Below are 21,656 nucleotides of genomic sequence, written 5' to 3'. Positions count from 1 at the left end.
TCTTTAGGGCAAGCTTTATTTAGATCAGTATAATCTATACAAACTCGCCACTTACCATTCTTTTTGGGCACTACTACAGTATTAGCCAACAAATCTAGATACTTTACCTTACGAATGGATCCAATTTTTAAAAGCTTTCGCACCCCATCTTGAATCACCTGATCCTTGAAGGAGCCTTGCTTCTTTTTCTTTCATTTGACAGGTGGGTATGATGGATCTTCATTTAATTTGTGGGTCACTACCTCTTGTGGTATACCTGTCATATCTGAATGGGACCAAGCAAAACAATCTGCGTTAGCCTTTAAAAATTCAATCAACTTACATTTCATTTCTGGGCTGAGGTTGGTTCCAATGTAGACTTTTCTGTCTGGCCAATGTACAAATACTACCACAGCTTCCAGTTCCTCGATCGTTGTTTTGATGTTTTCATTTTCTTCTGATTCTTGAATAGTATCGGGCCTCGAATCTACATCTATTTGCCCGTCCTCAGTTGAGGCACGTGTTGCTGCATCCTCAACTGAATTCTGTGATTGCTATTTTTCATCACTTTTTGCACTTGAATCTACCACGGAGTTTATGCTTTGAGAAGCTTGTTGGTCACCACGAATTTTTCGTATTCCCTATTGTGATGGAAACTTGATAACTTCATGTAAAGTAGATGGAACAACATCCATTTCGTGAATCCATGGTCTGCTGAGAATCATATTGTAAGCCATATCTATTTCTACTACCTGAAATTTGGTGTCTTTGACTACTCCTTCTACGAATGTGGTGAGTATTATCTCTCCTTTTGTTACGACGATCGAGTTGTCAAAACCAGACAAAGTGTGTGCCTTGGGTATCAGCTTATTATCGGCTTACATCTCGTTTACCACTCTTAACAGAATGATATTTATAGGAATACTTGGGTTAATCAAAACTCATTTTACATTAGTGTCATGTACAAGTAAAGATATTACCAGTGCATCGTTATGTAGGGTTAGCACGCTATCTACATATGCATCATCAAATTTAATACTATCTTCTTCCAAAACCTGTCTAACTCGCTTCCCGTGGGTAACTGTAATTTTTGACACTTTCTTTGTTGTCGTGTATGTCACGCTATTGATCTCTTCCCCTCCACTTATGACATTAACCGTCCTTTTTGGTGAAGGAGGTTTTGGCAGTTCCTGCCTATTCTTCATATATTCTTGCTTTCCCTTTTCACTAAACAATTCAGTTAAATACTCTTATTTTAATAAATGTTCTACTTCACCTTGTAACAATCTGCAATCCGCCGTTTTGTGACCGTGATCGTTGTGAAACTCGCACCAAAAATTGAGATTCTGCCTGTTTGGGTTTGATCTCATTTCCTTTGACCACCGTACCTTGTCTCCCATGCTTCTCAAAACAGCTATCAACTTGGATGTGCTAACATTAAAACTGTAGCCGCTGATCTTTGCTTTCGAGCTTCCGTCATCATCTCGTGTATCTTGTATATTTCGTTCTTTTTCGAACCTTGATGATGAAACTGAATCTCTATCTTTTGATCTAGGATCATACCTTGGGTTTTCCTGTTTTGAACGGGAATCCCTTCCTGCTGGTCCCACATAAGGATCGTACCTATTTTTACCGGACCTTCTTTCAGTTTCGGCTCGTATTGAACTCACCCTTTCATCTTTTTGAGACTGAATGATAGTATCTTCTTCTATCTGCAGCTTCGTGTTGTATCTATTATAAACATCATTCTATGTTGTAGCTAGAAATTCTCGTAAACTTTCTTTGAGTCTCCTCGTGGCTTCTGAGCTTTTTTCATTTAGATTACTGGCAAAGGCCATAGCCGCCTAGTTATCAGGTACACGTGGCAACATCATCTTCTCATGCTGGAATCTGTCTACGAATTCCGTGAGCAGCTCTGTATCTCCTTGTTTTATTTTGAAAAGGTCCTCCATTCATTTTTCAACTTTTTGAGCTCCCGAGTGTGCTTTGATAAATGAATCTGCAAGCTCAGCAAAAGAATCTATAGAATTTTCAAGTAAAAGAGAGCACCATGTTAATGCTCCATTCGTGAGCGTTTCTCTGAATTTTTTGACCAATACTGATTTAATTTCTTGCTTGGTCAAATCGTTGCCCTTTACACCGGTTGTAAATGCAGTTATGTAATCATGTGGATCAGTTGTTCCATCATATTTCGGAATATCGGGCATCTTGAATTTCTTTGGAATTGGTAAAGGAGCAGCACTTGGTTTCCAAGGTTATTGAGAATATTTGTCCATATCTATTCCCTTGATTACAGGCGGCACTCCAGGAATCTGCTCTATGCGATCGCTCTACTCCTGGAGCTGTTTTTATAAAGTTAATACTTAATTTTGTAAATCAGAATTGACTAGGATACCTGACCCTCCATCACGAGATTCGCTAGGAGTTCTTCCACTGCCTGAGTTAACGAGTCCTGAGCGAGGATTTTCCACGGTGTTGTTGTTTGGAGTTGGTGTTGGTGGTACAACACCTCGCAGCTGGTTAGCAAAAGCCTGAAGTGCATTACTGACCTATTGGGCGATTATTTTTTTCAAAGCTTCATCAATAGCTTGATTATTTTCGAACTGCTCATTCGTATTTGATTCAGATCCGCCAGGAGTCCCTCTCGAGATTGTCAAGGAGAGTTTTGTTGCAATGGAACTAGAGTTCCTTCATCTTGTTGATTCTCCTGATGTTGCTGATTTTCTTGAAATTGTAAATTTTGTTGGTTGTTGTCATTGACATTCGACATGATTGTTTTGACAAAAGAGTCGATTTAGAAAGTAAAAGATTATTAGATTCCCGGTAACTGAATCAATTTATTTAACCAGAAAATAGGAATTTCGGTCAAAGCTTAATTTTAGAAGAACTCGAGTTACTAATAATCAAATAAGAAAATAATTATGTAATGAAAAAGAAGAATTGAATTGAAAAGTAGCTGAGTAAGCATAATAAAGCAAAGTAAATCAGTGTATCCAATAATAATTCGTGTCCCCATACAAATGTTATTTCTCTCCTTTTATAGCTATTTCTAAGTACTACGTTTCTTTCCTCTCATAATAGAGCCATTATGAGCAATTAATGGAATTAATATAACGTCATAATTGGCAATCGTAACAGTTTCGTGAAGATTCTATAACGTTCTCCATCATGGATGCTCATTAATTACAAATAATACGTATATGTACTTTTTGCTAACTAGGTTCATTCCACCGATGTCTCTTCAAATCATCAGGAGATCCGAGTAACCGTTCATAACTGTTCCTTCTTGTTTTCTTGAACCTTTGCCTGTACCTATTAAGGCTCGCGACTCTTTGAATACTCATTGCCAACTGTCATTCTTCCATTGATCCACGTGTCTTGACATGTCAGCACATAATTAATTCCAAATGTTAACTCGATTTTTTTTAATACAGTTAGTGGTGGCAAAATGTTGTTATAATAACAATTATCTATTCATATTGTCCACTAAAAAAAGTTGTATAATAATTTTATTAAAAATGGGTTAATAAGTAAGTTTCATATTATTTACTTAAAAAATGAATAATCAATGAGTTCAACTCTTACATTTGCAAAGACTTAAATTTGGAGTTCCTCAAGTTTGGATACCAAGAATTTTCCCTAAGGTGATCATATTCAAGAAGCCATGAATAAGATGAATATCTATATTATCCGGCGATTAACCTATTTTTCTCCATATTAAATATGGGTCGGGTCGGATAATTTACCCGTTTTCGACCCGTCCATTTCCAACCATATCCGCACATTTCTCACCCCTAGTCTTAGTGGATAAAGTTACTAAGTACTTGTACTTCCTCCGTCTCATATTAACAGTCTGGTTATTAAAAATAGTTGTCTCAAATTATTTGTCACTTTAGAAGTTCAAGACAAAATTAATTATCTTTTTTCTTTTTTACCCTATTAATAATTATTCTTGAAGACTATAAACACCTAACTTTGTTCAAATACCAATGAAAAAAGATAAAATATTGACATGAATAAAGATAAAGTAGTTAAAATCACATTCTAATTAATTATTCTTAAGAGACTTGTACAAGAGAATCATATGACAAAAAAATATAAGACGGAGGGAGCAGTAGATATGTGATAAAATGGTTGACATGCATGCAACCATTATTAAATTAAAACATTTTTTAATGGACTAATTTAATAGCCCATTTGTGTCTTTATCAGGTCTTGTTGTTAAAGTTTCCAATCTCAGTAAAAGTAAAATATGACTAGCACTTGCAATAAAGAAACAAGCATAAGCTACAAATTGCTATTTGTTTACAAAACAATACCACAAACACTCATTACCATTAGTCAAAACTCAAAACCAAAAGGAAAAAGGAGAAAAAAAAAAAAAAAGACATGCTATTTGGCTTTTCGCCATGTTGGGCAAGGCAACATGTCTTAAAATAAAAATCATTTAAAACATGCTAGGGTTTCGATAGTCAAATTAGCTAGTTTCTTTTTGTACTTTTAACTTGTAGTTGGATTTCTTTACATTGGTGCTTGAAGTAGACAGATCTAGTTCAAAGCATCTAAATTAGACTGGCTGAAAACTAATTAAAAACTTCCCAAGCAGATGAAAGAGCTCTTCTCTATTTCTAATTTTGCTTATCCTTTAAAATATCATGAATGTTCATTAAATTCCCAACGAGAAAAATTTTAAGACGAGTCCTTACTAGTGGCGAAGCTAGAAATTTTCCAAAGGGTTTTCAAACTTTAAAAAAGTGAAAAAATTCTCCGATAAATGGTGTTCATTATATATGTTATATACTCTAAAACAGTGACGGATCCAGAATTTTAAAGTGATGGGTGCTCGCCAATAAAAAATCTGAAAAAAGAATTTAGTTGTGGATGCTCACTCTATATTTATCTAACTATTTTTATATTTGTCTATATAAATTTACTAAATCTGGTTAAAAATAATGGGTGCTCAAGCACCCATAGGTGTCCATGTACATCCGACACTGCTCTAAAACCTAATATTTTACCTATATACACAATATAATTTTATGACTAAGGGTGTTCAATTGACTACTCTTGATTGGTTGTAGCTTCGCCACTGGTCTTAACTCTCTCCTTCTTCGATTTTGTTATCCAAATACTCATTCCGAGCAATCTCTTCAAATTCTAAAGAAGAGAAACCAGAAAAGAAAAAAGAATTTAATGTGATTTTCATGTATGCAGAGAATAATGTGTACCTAAATTAAATACGCGTTCCTAAATAACAACTTAACTATTAATTATGTGAGATCTGGGATTTGAGTCTCGCTATCGCATCAACAAAAAGTTTCTCCGTGTTTGGACCAAGAACAAGAATTAGGCACGAATGTGAAAGAGCGTGGTCACATATTGAAAATAAATAAATAAATAAATAAATAAAGTATTTTATTTTTGACATTTCTTTTATATTTAGAGGACATAATGTAATACAGAGAACTAGATAAGCAAGAAATGTATTATGGTGCCTATGTGCAGAGATCTTAATGTGACAACTATTCATGTTATGTACGTGGATCATAGGAACTATTTAAAATATATTTACTCTATCTTAAAAACTTGCATTATTGGTCTAAGGCATAACAACCTACAATTATGAGAACATTTTGAAACCTCAGAATTTGACCTCATGTTTATCAGCTTCTAATATTATTGACGTTCTTAGTTGCCACTTGTTGTTTTAATATTTGTAAATATGGTATGATTATTACACATGAGATCAGGACAAGTCAAAGAATTATATGAAATATATTTTGGCCATAGTCGTTATGTACGCACCGGAGAGTAATTTCAGTTTCACATTATCATTGGATAATGATGAAGTTAATGAATTCTTTAAATCTGTGTTTGTAGAAAAATTAAGAATAAATATTTATCCCTATATTTTTTTGTTTTAAAAAGATGTTCATTCTTCATTTTGATAGTTATATTTGTAACCATTCGAATGGAAGCCTTGGCGTAATTGGTAAAATTGTTGCTATGTGACCAGGAGGTCACAGGTTCGAGCCGAGGAAACAATCTCTTGCAGAAATGCAGGGTAACTGGTAAAGTTGATGTCATGTGACCAAGAGGTCATGAGTTCGAGCAGTGAAAACAACCTCTTGCATAAATATAGGGTAGGCTGCGTACAATAGACCCTTATGGCCATGTTCTTTCCCGGACCTCTCGCATAACGAGAGTTTATTGCACTGTGCTGCCCTTTTTATTTATTTATTTATATTTGTAATAATTCATATGAAAATGGGTGGAAATGTCACAGCAAAGGGAACAAATATAAAAAGATTAAAGAACTTAATAAAAATTATTTAATCAAATTGTAATTGATTTTGGGAATTAGGATGCCCGTTGCCGTATCTTTCATGGAAACTAGACTTCACCTACTAGAAGGTTACGAAATTAAATAAATTGATACAAATAATTAGGAGTATCAGTTAAAATAACATTTGATTAAATATGTGTCACAATCAAAGCCAGCCAGGTGGTGTAAATAATTGAGGGGAATAAGATTTCAAGTGAAAGAGTAAAAGAGCTCACGTTCAAAGTGTACCAATTATATGGAAAGCCACCAATTATTAGTATATGACTTCATTGTGTCTAACGTATTGATCTATCCCTCTGATTATTTTATTTTGCATGAACTGACAGTATAGAAGATATTTACATAAAAATTATAAGATAATTCAATATAAGTTTATTATTAATTAGTAATATAACCTGGTTAAAATTATAATTGATTTATTATTACAGATTAAACTATATTAATAGTGTACAAAAATATATTAGCAGTGTATAAGACTTAAATACTTAAATATATATTCAGCTAGTAAGGAAGGAGATATTTAAACAAAGACTAGAATAAGGGTATATTTTAGCTTTTTTAAGGGGACTTTTGTAGTTTTTACATTTTCTTATAGAATCAGAAGACTGTGGGTTCCAATTATTGTGCTTTTCTATTGAACAAATCAAGAGTTTTTATTGTCTTTATGCTTAGTCATTTTCAATTAGGTAATGGCGGCACAGACTTCAGATTTGTTCTTTGTTTATATATATTATATATTTATATACCACCCAAATGGGAGAAACATATTTAGAGGTGTCATGCATCACATTTTGTATTGTCGTATTAAGACATTTCTTATTTTTCAGGCCTTTATTGAGCTTTTGTTTATACTGTTTAGAAAGGTCCAAAGTACATCTCCTATTTACTTTTATTTCAAATATCTAGGAGTATCATATAGCGTGTGAAATGGACTAGGTGTGAACGTTTTTACATGTATATATAATTTCAGTCAAGTGAACTAATTTTAATTACTAAAGCATTTGTTTTGCGAAGCATTACAATTCACGGTATAGGGTTTCGAATCGAATCGGTGGGCAACACCAATATCAGAGCCGTGATCAAAGCAACCATGAGCTTTTGATATCTCTCCTTATAATCATCAGACTATCGTAAACGCACACCGTTCAATAGAAATGCAATAGATGAAAATCCCTCGACAAAGCGACCAGTGGCGAAGCCAGGAATTTACTCAAGGGTGTTCAAACTTGAAAGAAGTGAAAAAAATCCCCCAGAAAGAGTGTTCAATTTGTGTTATATACCTCTAAAATCTAATATTTTATCTATATACGCAGTGTAATTTTTCGACGAAGGGTGGTCAGTTAACCACCCTTTACAACATGTAGCTTCGCCCATGAAAGCGACGATAGTAGCCTTTCAAACCCAAGAAATTTCGAATCTCTATAGCTGTATCAGATCTAGGCCAATTCTGGACCACCTCAATCTTCTTTAGGTCACATCCCTAAAAGCATTTGTTTTCATTGAGAACTTTAATTCTGTTAAATCATGTCATGTAAAAATTATCATAATAATAAAACGAGAATACACCTAGGGCAATATATTCTATCCATTACTGTTGCCAACTAATAATATATAGGAACATAAATTCATTAATGTCTAGATGAAACGACAAGATGCAAAAAATTATATTGTGAAATCAAGAAATTCAAATGAATGAATTCTATGGTTTATTTTTGAACTTCGTGCACTGGACTACCTTTTGTCATGTATATGTATGTAACAAAAGAACAATTCAAAATGAGAGAAGTTGTCCAAAAAGTATCGGGTAGGAAGCGTACCCCTTTATACGCTCTATGCAGCGTAAATCGTGAATTAATCGAGCCAATAGATTTCGACACGATAATTATGAGAAAATTTAAGAAGTCCAATCTATTCCTAATATATTCATCAGAGGTTCGAGTCACAATAAGAAGTAAGTGAGTGTTGTTCCTCCTGTATTTGTAAAATAATGATTATGGAAATTAAAATGTTAGCTTATTAACGTAAATATAAATGATATAAATGAAACACAAATTAATTCGAGCCCACTGAATTCACAGTGTTTCCTTAAGGAATTTAATCCCCTTCTAGTACCCAAGGTTATGGATTATTTCCTCCCAGGATAGAACGAATTACACACTGGTATAGCGGTACTTCAAACCCCAATGTTTCAGTGAACACAAAGTTCGGCAGCAAATCACACTTACTGTTGCTTTCTTAGTAGTTTAAAACAATGCAGAACAAGGGAGGAGAAGTCAGAAATTCGTATGGAAAATCTGAGAGGAAAGAGTGCAAAGTATAGCTAACGTTGAGTTTTTGGTGAAGAGAAGATCAATTGCTCTCAAGTTTTCAGTGTGTCTTCAACAGGCTGCTTGCACCCTCTATTTATAGTGCAATTAGCTACTAAAAATGGACCTGCTTCCACTCATGAAGTGGAGCACTTGGCCATGGTGGACCGAGCACCAGGCTGTTTACTAATGGAGCAATCAATATGGCAAATGGTGGCTGGAGCACTACTCATGGTGGAATAAGCACTTGCTCATTAATATTCACGGATTGGAAAACATCCGTTACAAATACGGATAATATTAAGCCGAAGCCGTAGCCGAAGCCGAGCCGAGCGAGCGACGACAACGACGGCGCGAGACTTGCCTTCTTCTTAACTCTTTAAGACTACATGAAGTGCATTTGTATATAAACCCACCAAACTCCTTTTCCTCTACCAATGAGGGACAATGTCTCATTAAAAGGAGAGGAAAACTTAAAATTTTACTCAAAATTTTCATTTTCCTCCATTTCCCATTCACCCTCTTTTTAATACCTTTCTATATTAAAAAGAAACTCAATAATCCCCCACATGAATGGGGAATGGCTATATCACGGAAGTATGCATGAAAAACTTGTGTGATTTGCAAGCAAGGATTAATTGCATCTGGATAAGTAGATTTCCCTTTGAACTTTCCGTAGTGAACTTATGTCGGATATACTTGGTCAATCGGTAGATTTGATATCTTTGAACCGTTGAACTTTAGTGTATACCTAGACAACCATAAGTCACACAATCAATCCCTTAACCGTCTTTGGTTCTCATTGTTGTATTCGTTTCAGCCATGAACACTGCCTGGTTTCATAAGTGCGTTGAGAATTGGCCTTGCAAAATTCTCCTTGAAGCGGCTAACACTTCACACTTACATAGGTGTTTCTTAAACGTGTCATCTCGTAGATACACTATTTGATATACCCTGTATCAAATTTAGAAATCATTAAAAAGCCTTAATGCTTTATCCTTGGTACTAAACATTTTCTCAACACGAGAATGGACTAAAAACTTTTGTTGACAATGTTGAACCGTCATTAATGACTTTGTTTGATCTCCTTGAACCTAGATCTTGGGATCTCCAGTCTTCTAGGTAGAGTTACCGCCACAATGACTTGTTCTCGGTCATAGTCTCATTCCCCTCGATGATTTCTCAACTACCTTTCTAGTTAGGCCTTTTGTAAGTGGATCCGACACATTATCACTTGACTTTACATAGTCAATCGTGATAATTCTCTAGAGAGAAGTTGCCTAACGGTTTTATGTCTTCGTCGTATATGACGAGATTTACCGTTATACATAACGCTCCCAGCCCTTCCAATTGCTGCTTGACTATCACAATGTATGCATATTGGTGCCAACAGTTTAGGCCAAAATGGAATGTCTTCCAAGAAATTCCGGAGCTATTTAGCTTCTTCACCGGCTCTATCTAAGGCTATGAACTCAGCCTCCATTGTAGAGCGGGCAATACATGTTTGTTTGGACGACTTCCAAGATACCGCTCCTCCACAAATAGTGAATACATATCCACTTATGGACTTCGAATCAGTTGAACCGGTGATCCAATTTGCATCACAATATCCTTCAATCACCGCAGGATATTTACTGTAGTGCAAATCAAAGTTTTGGGTATATTCTAAGTATCCCAAAACTCGTTTCATTGCCATCCAATGAGATTGGCCTGGATTGCTCGTGTATCGACTTAGTTTACTTATAGCACAAGCTATATCTGGTTGTATACAATTCATGATATACATTAAGCATCCCAACACACGAGCATAATCCAACTGTGATATGCTTTGGCCTTTATTCTTTGCTAGTGCAAGATTTACGTCAATTGGAGTCTTTGCAACTTTAAAGCCCAAGTGCTTGAATTTTTCAAGTACTGTCTTAATATAATGAGATTGTGACAATGCCAGACCTTGAGGAGTCTTTTGGATCTTAATCCCTAGAATTAAATCCGCAATTCCCGAGTCCTTCATATCAAACTTGCTAGTTAGCATACGCTTAGTAGCATTTATGTTGGCAATGTTATTACTCATTATCAGCATATCATCCACATATAGGCAAACAATGACTATGTGATTTGGAACATTTTTAATGTACACACATTTATCACATTCATTTATCTTAAAACCATTTGACAACATTGTCATGCCATTGTTTGGGTGCTTGTTTTAGTCCGTAAAGGGACTTAACAAGTCTACATACCTTATTTTCTTTACCTGGAACAACAAACCCTTCAGGTTGTTCCATGTAAATTTCTTCCTCCAACTCTCCATTTAAGAAGGCCGTTTTAACATCCATTTGATAAATTTCAAGACCATACACTGCAGCTAATGCTACTAACATCCGTATGGACGTAATCCTTGTAACTGGGGAGTATGTATCAAAGTAGTCAAGACTTTCTCGTTGTCTATACTCTTTGACAACAAGTCTTGCCTTAAATTTATCAATAGTGCCATCATCTTTCATTTTTTTCTTAAAAATCCATTTAGAACCCAAAGATTTATTTCCAGGAGGAAGATCAACCAATTCCCATGTATGGTTGTTCAATATGGATTCTATTTCACTATTGACTGCCTCTTTCCAGAACAATGATTCTGAAGAAGACATAGCTTCTTTAAATGTCCGAGGCTCATTTTCCAATAAGAAAGTCACAAAATCTGGTCCAAACGAAGTAGACGTTCTTTGACGTTTACTACGTCTTGGATCCCCCTGATTAAAATGTACTTTCTTTTGTTTCTTCCCGGGGTCGTTTAGATCCTTCACCAATCGACTCACATTCCTTTTTATACGGATATATATTTTCAAAGAACTCAGCATTATCTGATTCTATAACCGTATTATTATGAATGTCGGGATTTTCTGATTTATGAACCAGAAATCGATATGCTTTACTATTAGTCGCATATCCTATGAAAACACAATCAACTGTTTTCGGTCCTATTTTTACCCTTTTGGGTTTAGGAACTTGCACTTTTGCCAAACACCCCCACACTTTAAAATAATTCAAGTTGGGCTTCCTTCCTTTCCATTTTTCATATGGAATGGATTGTGTTTTGCTATGGGGTACTCGATTTAGTATTCGGCTGGCCGTAAGAACGGCTTCTCCCCACAAGTTCTGTGGCAAACCAGAACTTATCGACAATGCGTTCATCATCTCCTTTAATGAACGATTCTTTCTTTCCGCAATCCCATTGGATTGGGGCATGTAAGGGGCTGTTGTTTGATGAATAATTTCATATTCTAAACATATTTGTTCAAAAGGAGATTCATATTCACCACCCCTATCACTTCTTATCATTTTGATTTTCTTGTTAAGTGCGTTTCAACTTCATTTTTGTATTGCTTGAATGTGTCTATTGCTTCATCTTTACTATTAAGTAAGTAAACATAGCAATATCGAGTACTATCGTCAATAAAAGTTATGAAATACTTCTTTCCACCGCGAGATGGTATTGATTTCATGTCACAAATATCTGTGTGAATTAAGTCTAAAGGATTTGAATCCCTTTCAACCGACTTATAAGGATGTTTAACATACTTAGATTCCACACATATTTGACATTTTGATTTTTCGCATTCAATCTTAGGCAATACTTCCAAGTTAATCATTTTTTGCAAGGTTTTATAATTGACATGACCCAAACGTACATGCCATAAATCATTTGACTCAAGTAAGTAAGAAGAAGCTGAAGTTTTATTATTAGTTTCAACAACTATTACATTCAGCTTGAAAAGGCCCTCAGTAAAGTAACCTTTTCCTACAAACATTTCATTCTTACTAATCACTACCTTGTCAGATACAAAAAGGCACTTGAAACCGTGCTTTACAAGAAGTCCAGTAGAGACTAAGTTCTTCCTAATCTCGGGAACATGAAGGACGTTGTTCAAAGTCATGACCTTGCCAGAAGTCATCTTGAGAAATATCTTACCGTATCCTTTAATGTTTGTTCTAGCAGCATTTCCCATAGAGAGCGTCTCTTCGGGTCCAGCAGAAGCATATGTAGAAAATGCTTCCCTCACAGCACAAACATGGCGAGTGGCTCCAGAATCAATCTACCACTCCTTTGGGTTTCCTACCAGGTTGCATTCAGAAAGCATGACGCACAAGTCATCAACATCATCATGCTTTTCTACCATATTTGTTTGACCCCTTTGCTTGTCTTTCTTCCGAGCACGACACTCCGTAGATTTGTGTCCGGTTTTCCCACAGTTGTAGCAGTTTTCACTGAACCGCTTCTTGCTTGGGTTGTATTTCGGACCAGAAGCCTTCTTTCTCTTTTTGTATCTTCAACAATTTTTGCTCCCATTATTGTTGAATTTCCACGGCCTCTCCTTTCAGCAGCATTATTGTCCTCTTCGATTCTCAATCGAACAATGAGATCTTCAAGGGACATCTCCTTTCGTTTGTGTTTCAAATAATTTTTAAAGTCCTTCCACAATGGAGACAACTTCTCAATTATTGCTGCTACTTGGAATGCCTCATTGATGACAAGACCTTCAATGAAAATTCCGTTAGTAAAATTACTAAAAAATTTACTTTCAACATTAGCATTCATTTGAAATATACCTTCAGCAAGTAGATCATGATTAATTACATGTAACTCCTGGACTTGGGTAATAATAGACTTGATATCTACCATTTTGTAGTCCAAAAATTTTGCAGCGACGAATTTCTTCATCCCGGCATCTTCAGTTTTGTATTTCTTTTCAAGCGCATTCCACAATTATTTTGACGTCTCCATGCCACTGTATACATTATATAGATTATCTTCCAATCCGCTAAGAATATAATTCCTGCACAAGAAGTCAGAATGCTTCCACGCCTCAATCACGAGAAAGCTATCATTCTCTGGAGTTTCATCTGGAAGATCAGGAACATCTTCCTCGATGAACTTCTGTAGACATAACGTAGTCAAGTAGAAGAACATCTTTTGCTGCCAGCGCTTGAAATCCATCCCGGAAAATTTTCCGGGTTTCTCTGCCGGTGCCAACGCCGGAGTTCGACTTGTCGATGCATTGGCAATCATCATCGGAACAGCTTGATTTCCGTCATTCGCCATTTTTACTGTAAAAATGACACAAACAAACGTTTAAAACTGGAGTGAAAAATCACGTAGATTTTAATCTCCAACAAAACGCCACGAAGGATTTACTCTCCAAATGGGAGTACACAAAACCACAAAGGTTTTAAGTTTCCAGAATAATAAAAGTAACACAAATACAGAAATTAAAATTACTAAATTCCTTAAGCTTGTTGTTCCTCCTGTATTTGTAAAATAATGATTATGGAAATTAAAACGTTAGCTTATTAACGTAAATATAAATGATATAAATGAAACACAAATTAATTCGAGCCCACTGAATTCATAGTGTTTCCTTAAGGAATTTAATCCCCTCCTACTACCCAAGGTTATGGATTATTTCCTCCCAGGATAGAACGAATTACACACTGGTGTAGCGGTACTTCAAACCCCAATGTTTCAGCAAACACAAAGTTCGACAGCAAATCACACTTACTGTTGCTTTCTTAGTAGTTTAAAACAATGCAGAACAAGGGAGCAGAAGTCAGAAATTCGTATGGAAAATCTGAGAGGAAGGAGTGCAAAGTATAGCTAACGTTGAGTTTTCGGTGAAGAGAAGATCAATTGCTCTCAAGTTTTCAGTGTGTCTTCAACAGGCTGCTTGCACCCTCTATTTATAGTGCAATTAGCTACTAAAAATGGACCTGCTTCCACTCATGAAGTGGAGCACTTGGCCATGGTGGACCGAGCACCAGGCTGTTTACTAATGGAGCAAACAATATGGCAATGGTGGCTGGAGCACTACTCATGGTGGAATGAGCACTTGCTCATTAATATTCACGGATTGGAAAACATCCGTTAAAAACACGGATAATATTACGTTAATATTCACTATTAACAAATAAATTTGGTCCAAAAAATTAATCAATCAATCATTTGACCAAATCCGAAGCCGAAGTCATAGCCGAAGCCGAGCCGAGCGAGCGAGCGACGACGACGCGAGACTTGCCTTCTTCTTAACTCTTTAAGAGCTACATGAAGTGCATTTATATATAAACCCACCAAACTCCTTTTCCTCTACCAATGAGGGACAATGTCTCATTAAAAGGAAAGGGAAACTTAAAATTTTACTCAAAATTTTCATTTCCCTCCATTTCCCATTCACCCTCTTTTTAATGTCTTTCTATATTAAAAAGAAACTCAACAGTGAGAACTACCGTTGAATACTTAGTGATAAACAAACTAGAAAATCTTAAAGAAGTGCAATATCAGTAATTCTAACTTAATTATATTCTTAGAACTCAAAATGCTCTGGATTCAACCAAGAATCTTTAATTAGAGATGCTTTTGTCGGTTTGTATATTTGGTGAGTTTTACATTGTACCTTCCATTGGGGAATGGAAGGACCATCTCCAATCTCCATCCCCAAGGCCATTTAGAAACCAACAAAGAATCATATGATTAAATTGCCAAACCCAACATTACTCAAAAGAACACCTTCTTTTAACATCTTAGCTGGAAAGTTTTGGTATATATACTTGTAAATAAAATGAAGGTTCACCTAAAAGTTATGGCGGATGGTTCATATTGATAGTCTTTAATTAAAGGTTTTAGTTTCGAGTTATAAGAATGAAAAAATTCTTGACAGGAAGTGTTTTTTCTTCATAGTGAATCTATCGGATGTAGGGGCGGAGCTCGATGGATGGAAAGGGGTTCAGAACCCCTTTGCTGAAAATTACACTATTTATTATATTAGATGTTGAATTCCTTTAGCTTATTCACGTATTTACTTTTTTATCTTTTGAATCTTCTTAGTGAAAATCCTATTTTCACCTATTCGGATGTAAATCTCAACTAGCCGAGTCAGTGAATTAGTCTATCGACACATCTAGCTTCTAGATAATCAAAGATTTACAGAACAAAAGAAGCCAATAAATTAAATATGACTCTAGGCTTTAATTTTGGTGGACAGCTATAGCTCTCACAAGTTGGAAGACAGTTCAAATTTCACGCACAAAGTAATGCGAACCCCACTTTTTTTTCTATAAATACCTAATTCCTCTCTTTGAAACAATGAGCTCATAATTTAACCTTCCTCATTAAACAACTCCATATTCAAACAAAAGATAGGCAAAAAGAAAAGGTTGAGCTGTACACTTTGTACTTCTTGGAAATACGTTCTGAGATTTGATGGATCACGTTGTAAGGTTCAAAGAACTGAAATTTGGCCTTTTTTCATTTGAAGCATGTGATTGTTGAGAGTGTGTAGATCTTACAAACTTTCTGGATTTTTTTTTAGGTACATAAAGAGATAAATGGACAAGACTATCCACCACATCATTGTCAAGAAAGATCGAGTTGTATTGCATTTAAGGGTGTGGACTAACAGATGATGAAGCAAATGAAAATTACAATTTGAAGGTTTAAATTTTAATAAAATTTTAAAATGTTTGATAATTTCTTGGAAGTTAGCAACCAATGGCAAAATCATGAATTTCGTCAACAATGCCTAAGAAATATATATATATATATATATATATATATATATAATGAATGTTCAATTTACCACTTATTATTGTATAGGGTAAAATTGGTTCATATTAAATACTCGTGTAATAGAGCGACACATGGAACGAGAGACAGGTAGAAATCAAGACCGGGGGCAGTAGTTTCGGTTGGCACGGGGAAGACCCCGGAGGAAATATTGTTAGTGAAGAAAATGAATGCCTCCCACCCGATGGCGTTCAATGAAGAATATTCTGCAGTATTAAATACGCAGTCCGTTATAGAGAATTTTGGCATTCGTTGCTTGCCGTTACACATTCTTCAATGGCCCCCATAATTGTCATTTAAGAAGGGCTTGATCCTAGGACCTTGTTCTCTAGGTGCAACTATAAATAATGACTTCAATAGTCATTGTAAGGACAAGAATTTTCTCATAAACTTATGATATATGCTATTCAAGAGCTCAATAATACTTTATTTCTTGTCTATTGATATTTGTATTACTGCCTTCGGAAGCTCTGCTCCAGGAACCAACCTATCTTATGCCTTATCTCAATTTCAACACTAAGTCTTGCATTTTGTTTTATTTATTTATCATTTTGGAATCAAATCGATTCGCATATCTGTAATTCACGTTACAAATTCAACTGTACCGTTTGACGGGTAAACAGTTTGGCACCCACCGTGGGGCTTAGACAGTTGCGTGATTGGATTAATTCTTGCATCTATTACTAACCTGTTTAATTCTTTGTTTCTTAGCGAAAAATCATAAAAAATGACAGATAACAATGTCAACATCACGCACAACGTTGAGGCCCAAGAAAATCAGCCTCAACACGAAGATTCGATCAATGATACTCGCAACGAGGGGGATGAAGCCATATCGGTCCATGGGGGGCAATATCCACGACAAGTTCAAGAGGCAACTCCTGGTGATGCTGAAGACGAGCTGAAGCGAAAATAGTGAGAATTCTGATGGAACAACAAAAGGCTATTATGGGTCATCTCTCGTGACAAGATCAGGTCATGAAAGAGTTGGGGAAAGCGTTGTCGGGTGCTTCCAATAACGCGAATGGAAGAGGTCTAATTCCTCCCGGTGCTCCCACAAATCAAACATCACAAAGGGTGGATAACAACACCCCGGTGGGTGAGGTCGGCTTCGATAGGGCCAGGGGGGACAACAACGGATTTGGTAACAATAACGAAAATGATCCCTTTAAACCAAACTCATGCAATTTATGAGGGAAATAAATGCCCAAATGGATCAAATCCTGGGAGCACTGCCACTTTTGAAAGGACCGGACTCAAAGAAATAACCTAGTTACCGTTGAAACCAAGCGCAACATTGGAATTAATCCCGAAGCGGTTCAAAATGCCAGACGCGCCAAAATATAATGGGACCTCGGATCCTCAGGAGTACATCACCACTTACACAATGGCGGTGAAAGGAAATGACTTAGCTCCGCATGAGATTGAGTCAGTCTTGTTGAAGAAGTTCGGGGAGACCCCCACGAAGGAGACCTTGACATGGTATTCACTTTTACTCAAGCACTCAATAGATTCCTTTGAGATGCTCGCGGATTCTTTTATCAAGTCCCATGCCAGGGCCAAGAAGGTGCAGGCCCGAAAGGCCAAATTATTTAGAATTGCGCAAGGAGATTCCGAGTTGCTGCGAGAGTTCGTGACCAGATTTCAGAAGAAAATAATGCTGCTACCGGCCGTGATAGATGAATCGGCAGATGAGGCATTCACTAAGGGGCTGAACCCAAGGAGTTCTGACGCTTCCCAAAAATTAAAAGACAGTCTACTCGAGTTTCAGGCAACAACATGGGCAGATGTCCACAACCGCTATGAATCGAAGATAAGAATAGAGGATGAATACCTCGGCTTCTCGGCATCAACCAAGGGTCGGGACAGAGAAGAAAATAAGGAAAAGTTGAAGGATGATTTCGGTGTAGATCGATCGTCTTCTAGCTAGGTTTCTTCCTTACGAAATGGTCGAAGGACAAGACAGAGGTTTCCGGTCGGCGGATAGGTTCACTATCCATAAGAGAGCTAATCTTGGCCGGAATAACAGGTCGTTACAGGACAAAGAGGTATCGGGTTCTTGGGACTCCACCTACCTAGACTATCCGAGTACAATTTCAACGTCAGCATGGTGGAGCTGGTATCGGCAATGAGAAACATTAAAGAAGCACTATTCCCCAGGACGATGAGATTCAGCCCCGGTCAGAGAGATCATAACCTATGGTGTGAGTATCTTGGGACCAACGGCCAGAGGGATAAGGACTGTCGACATCTGCACGAGGAGGTGGCGACATTGCTAAAAACGGCCATCTCAGAGAGTTCTTTAGCAATCGTGCTAAAAACAACTATAGTCGCAACTGAGATAACGTGGAGCACTCAAAGACGGGCGAAAATCCTCCTTCTCTAATGATCAATATGATTTTCGGAGGGAACGAGATCAATGATGTAACCTTCTTGGCCACAAAAAAGACAAAGGTATCGGTAATCCAAAGCAAAAGACTTCGGGAAGTCACTGAGGACGATATCACCTATACGGAAGAGGATGCCGATAGACTCCTACTACCGCACAATGATGCCTGGTAATTTCTCTTAATATTTTAGATTTTAAAATTAAATGTATTTTGGTGGACCAGAGAGTTCAGCTAATATTATCCAATGGAGAGTTGTGGAACAAGGCAAGCTAACCTGAAGTATCGTTTCAGCCACAAAGCTCCTCACCGGGTTCAACTTAGCAAGCGTGACAACCTGAGGGAGATTCTACTGCCCAGCAATGCTGAAGGGGTAATGAAGACGACCCTGTTTGAAGTAATGAACGGTGACATGGTCTACAACATTATTCTTGGAAGACCTTGGTTACACAAAATAAAGGTTGTGCCATCGACATACCATCAACTTCTGAAGTTCCCAACCCCAGAGGGAGTTAAACAAATAAGAGGAGATCAACCGACAGGAAGAGATTTAAATGCAATCTCGGTTTTCAGTAGCAAAAAGAAAGGACCATAGAACATAGCAATTAGAGGAACCGATGCCTGCTCCCGAACCAAACGAAGTCGACAAAGGGGTAGGGGATTCGTTAGAATCCTACCAGGTGCCAAGGTATTTCCAAGTACCAGAAAAAACGGATGCAACCAAATCCACATCGGAAGAACTTGAACATGTCGCTGTGTTTTAGAAATTCTTGGAGAGGAAACTTTACTTGGGGACAGGACTAGACCCCGAGCTTAGGTCAGGATTTATAGAATTTCTTAAATATAATTTTGATTATTTTGCATGGTCTTATGTGGATATGATAGGTATCCCGCTAGAGGTGGCCGTGCACAAGTTAAGCCTGAATCCAAACATCCCTCCGGTAAGGCAGAAGAAATGCCCTATTTCTGAGGCCAGAAACAGGTTTGTCAAAAAAGAGGTAGCTTGATTTCTTGATATTGGGATCAATCTGGGAGGTAAAGTATCCTGACTGGCTAGCTAATGTACTAGTAGTTCCAAAAAGAATAATAAATTTTGCATGTGCGTAGATTATAAGGATATGAATAAGGCGTGCCCAAAAGAATCTTTCTCATTGCCAAACATTGATCAAATGATTGATGCGATGGTCGGGCACGGGTTGATAAACCCGAAGAATCAGGAAAAAACTTTGTTCATAATGAACTTTGGTACATATTGATATAATGTGATGCCTTTAGGGCTTAAGAATGCCTGAGCTACCTATTAGAGGCTTGTGAACAAAATATTTGAAAAGCAAATAGGGAAAACAATGGAAGTTTACATAGATGATGTGCGGGTCAAGTCTTTGAACGCAGGTGATCATCTTAAACACCTCCAAGAAACCTTTGACATCCTAAGGAAGCACAACATGAAGCTTAACCCCAAAAAGTGTGCATGTGGAGTCAACTTCAGTAAATTCTTAGGGTTTCTGGTGTCACAAAGGGGGATCGTAGTCAATCTCGATAAAATTAAAGCCATCGAGGACATTCCCGATTAGCTGTCAAATGTGAAAGAGGTTCAGAGGTTACATGGAGACTGGCCACTTTAAGAAGGTTCATTTCCCGGTCTTCATAAAAATGCCATCACTTCTTCTCACTTGGAAAAAGAAGAACAACTTTGAATGGACTCTGGAATTCCAGTAGGCTTTGAAAGATTTTAAAAGGTAGTTACTGAGTCGTCCGTTATTATCTAAACCGGAGGAAGGCAAAAAGTTACTAGCTTACTTGGCAGTCTTGGATGTAGCGGTAAGAGTCGTTTTAGTCCATAAAGACGAAGGTACAAAATCTCCCATTTATTATGTTAGTAAAATTTTAACGGGAGCATAAACTCACTACCCACACCTTGAAAAATTAGCCTTAGCTCTCATAGTCGCCGCTTGAAAGCTTAGGCCTTATTTTCAATGACACCCAATAGTCGTGGTGACAACCTTTCCTCTGTAGAATATCCTTCACAAACCTGAACTTTTAGGTCGATTGGTCAAATGGGCAGTCGAAATGAGTTAATTTGACATAGAGTATAAACTCAAGACTAGGATCAATTCACAAGTTTTGGCGTACTTTGTGGCCAATTTCAGTCATGGATTGCTGCCTTTGGCTACCAAAGAAGCCGTGATAGTGTCAGAATCAACATCGGAATTCTAGACCTTGTTCACGGACAGAGCTTCCAATGTGAGGGTATGTGCTCGAGGCAGTATTAATCATGCCCTTAGGAGAAATCCTAAGCCAAGCCATAAGAATTGTTCCCTTGATTAACAATGAAGTCGAGTATGCGACTTTGATCGCAGGACTTGAGCTGGACCGGGGATTGGACTCTGAGGTCATAAAAATCAAGTGCGATTCCCGACTGGTAGTAAATCAGGTATACGGGATCTTCGACATCAAAGAGGAACACATGCAACAATATGTAGAGAAATTCCATATTGTGCTCGCACGGTTCAAGGAATGGTCAATCACCCACATCCCGAGAAAAGAAACCGCAGAAGCAGATGCACTGGCCAATCTAGGCTCATCCACGAAAATGAAGGGATCATAATCCGGTACGGTTGTGTACTTATGCAATCGGTATTGTATGTGAACAACTATTATGAAGCAAATGCGACCAATTTGGTCTAGGACTGGAAAAGAAATCATTGACTATCTTGAGCATGGCAAACTACTTGAAGATCCCAAGGCATTCCAGGCACTTCGTACTAAAGTAGCCCGTTACTGCGTTAGGGGAGGCCAATTGTATAGAAAGTCGTTCCAAGACCCGTTGGCCCTATGTTTAGGAGCCTCCGTGGCTAATTACGTCATGAGAGAAGTTCACGAAGGAATTTGTGAAAATCACTTGGTTGCAGACTCGTTGGTATTAAAGCTAATTAGGGTAGGTTACTACTGGCCCCGGATGGAACAAGATGCTAAGAAATTTGTTCAGAGATGTGACAAGTGTCAACGCCATGTGTCGTTGGCAC

General features: G+C 37.2%; 1 long non-coding RNA gene across 1 annotated transcript; it reads left to right on the top strand.

Moving 5' to 3' along the window:
- The first annotated feature begins 15,770 nt into the window (after positions 1-15,770).
- On the top strand, positions 15,771-16,147 carry LOC107770961 (uncharacterized). Its single transcript, XR_001644714.2, has 2 exons — positions 15,771-15,897; positions 15,990-16,147. It is a non-coding gene; the product is annotated as an uncharacterized LOC107770961 (long non-coding RNA).
- Positions 16,148-21,656: the final 5,509 nt, after the last annotated feature.

This window comes from Nicotiana tabacum, chromosome 10 (genome assembly GCF_000715075.1).
Source record: "Nicotiana tabacum cultivar K326 chromosome 10, ASM71507v2, whole genome shotgun sequence".
Taxonomy (NCBI): domain Eukaryota; kingdom Viridiplantae; phylum Streptophyta; class Magnoliopsida; order Solanales; family Solanaceae; genus Nicotiana; species Nicotiana tabacum.
The sequence above is the reverse complement of the archived record's forward strand: the minus strand, read 5'-3'. Positions and strand labels throughout refer to the sequence as shown.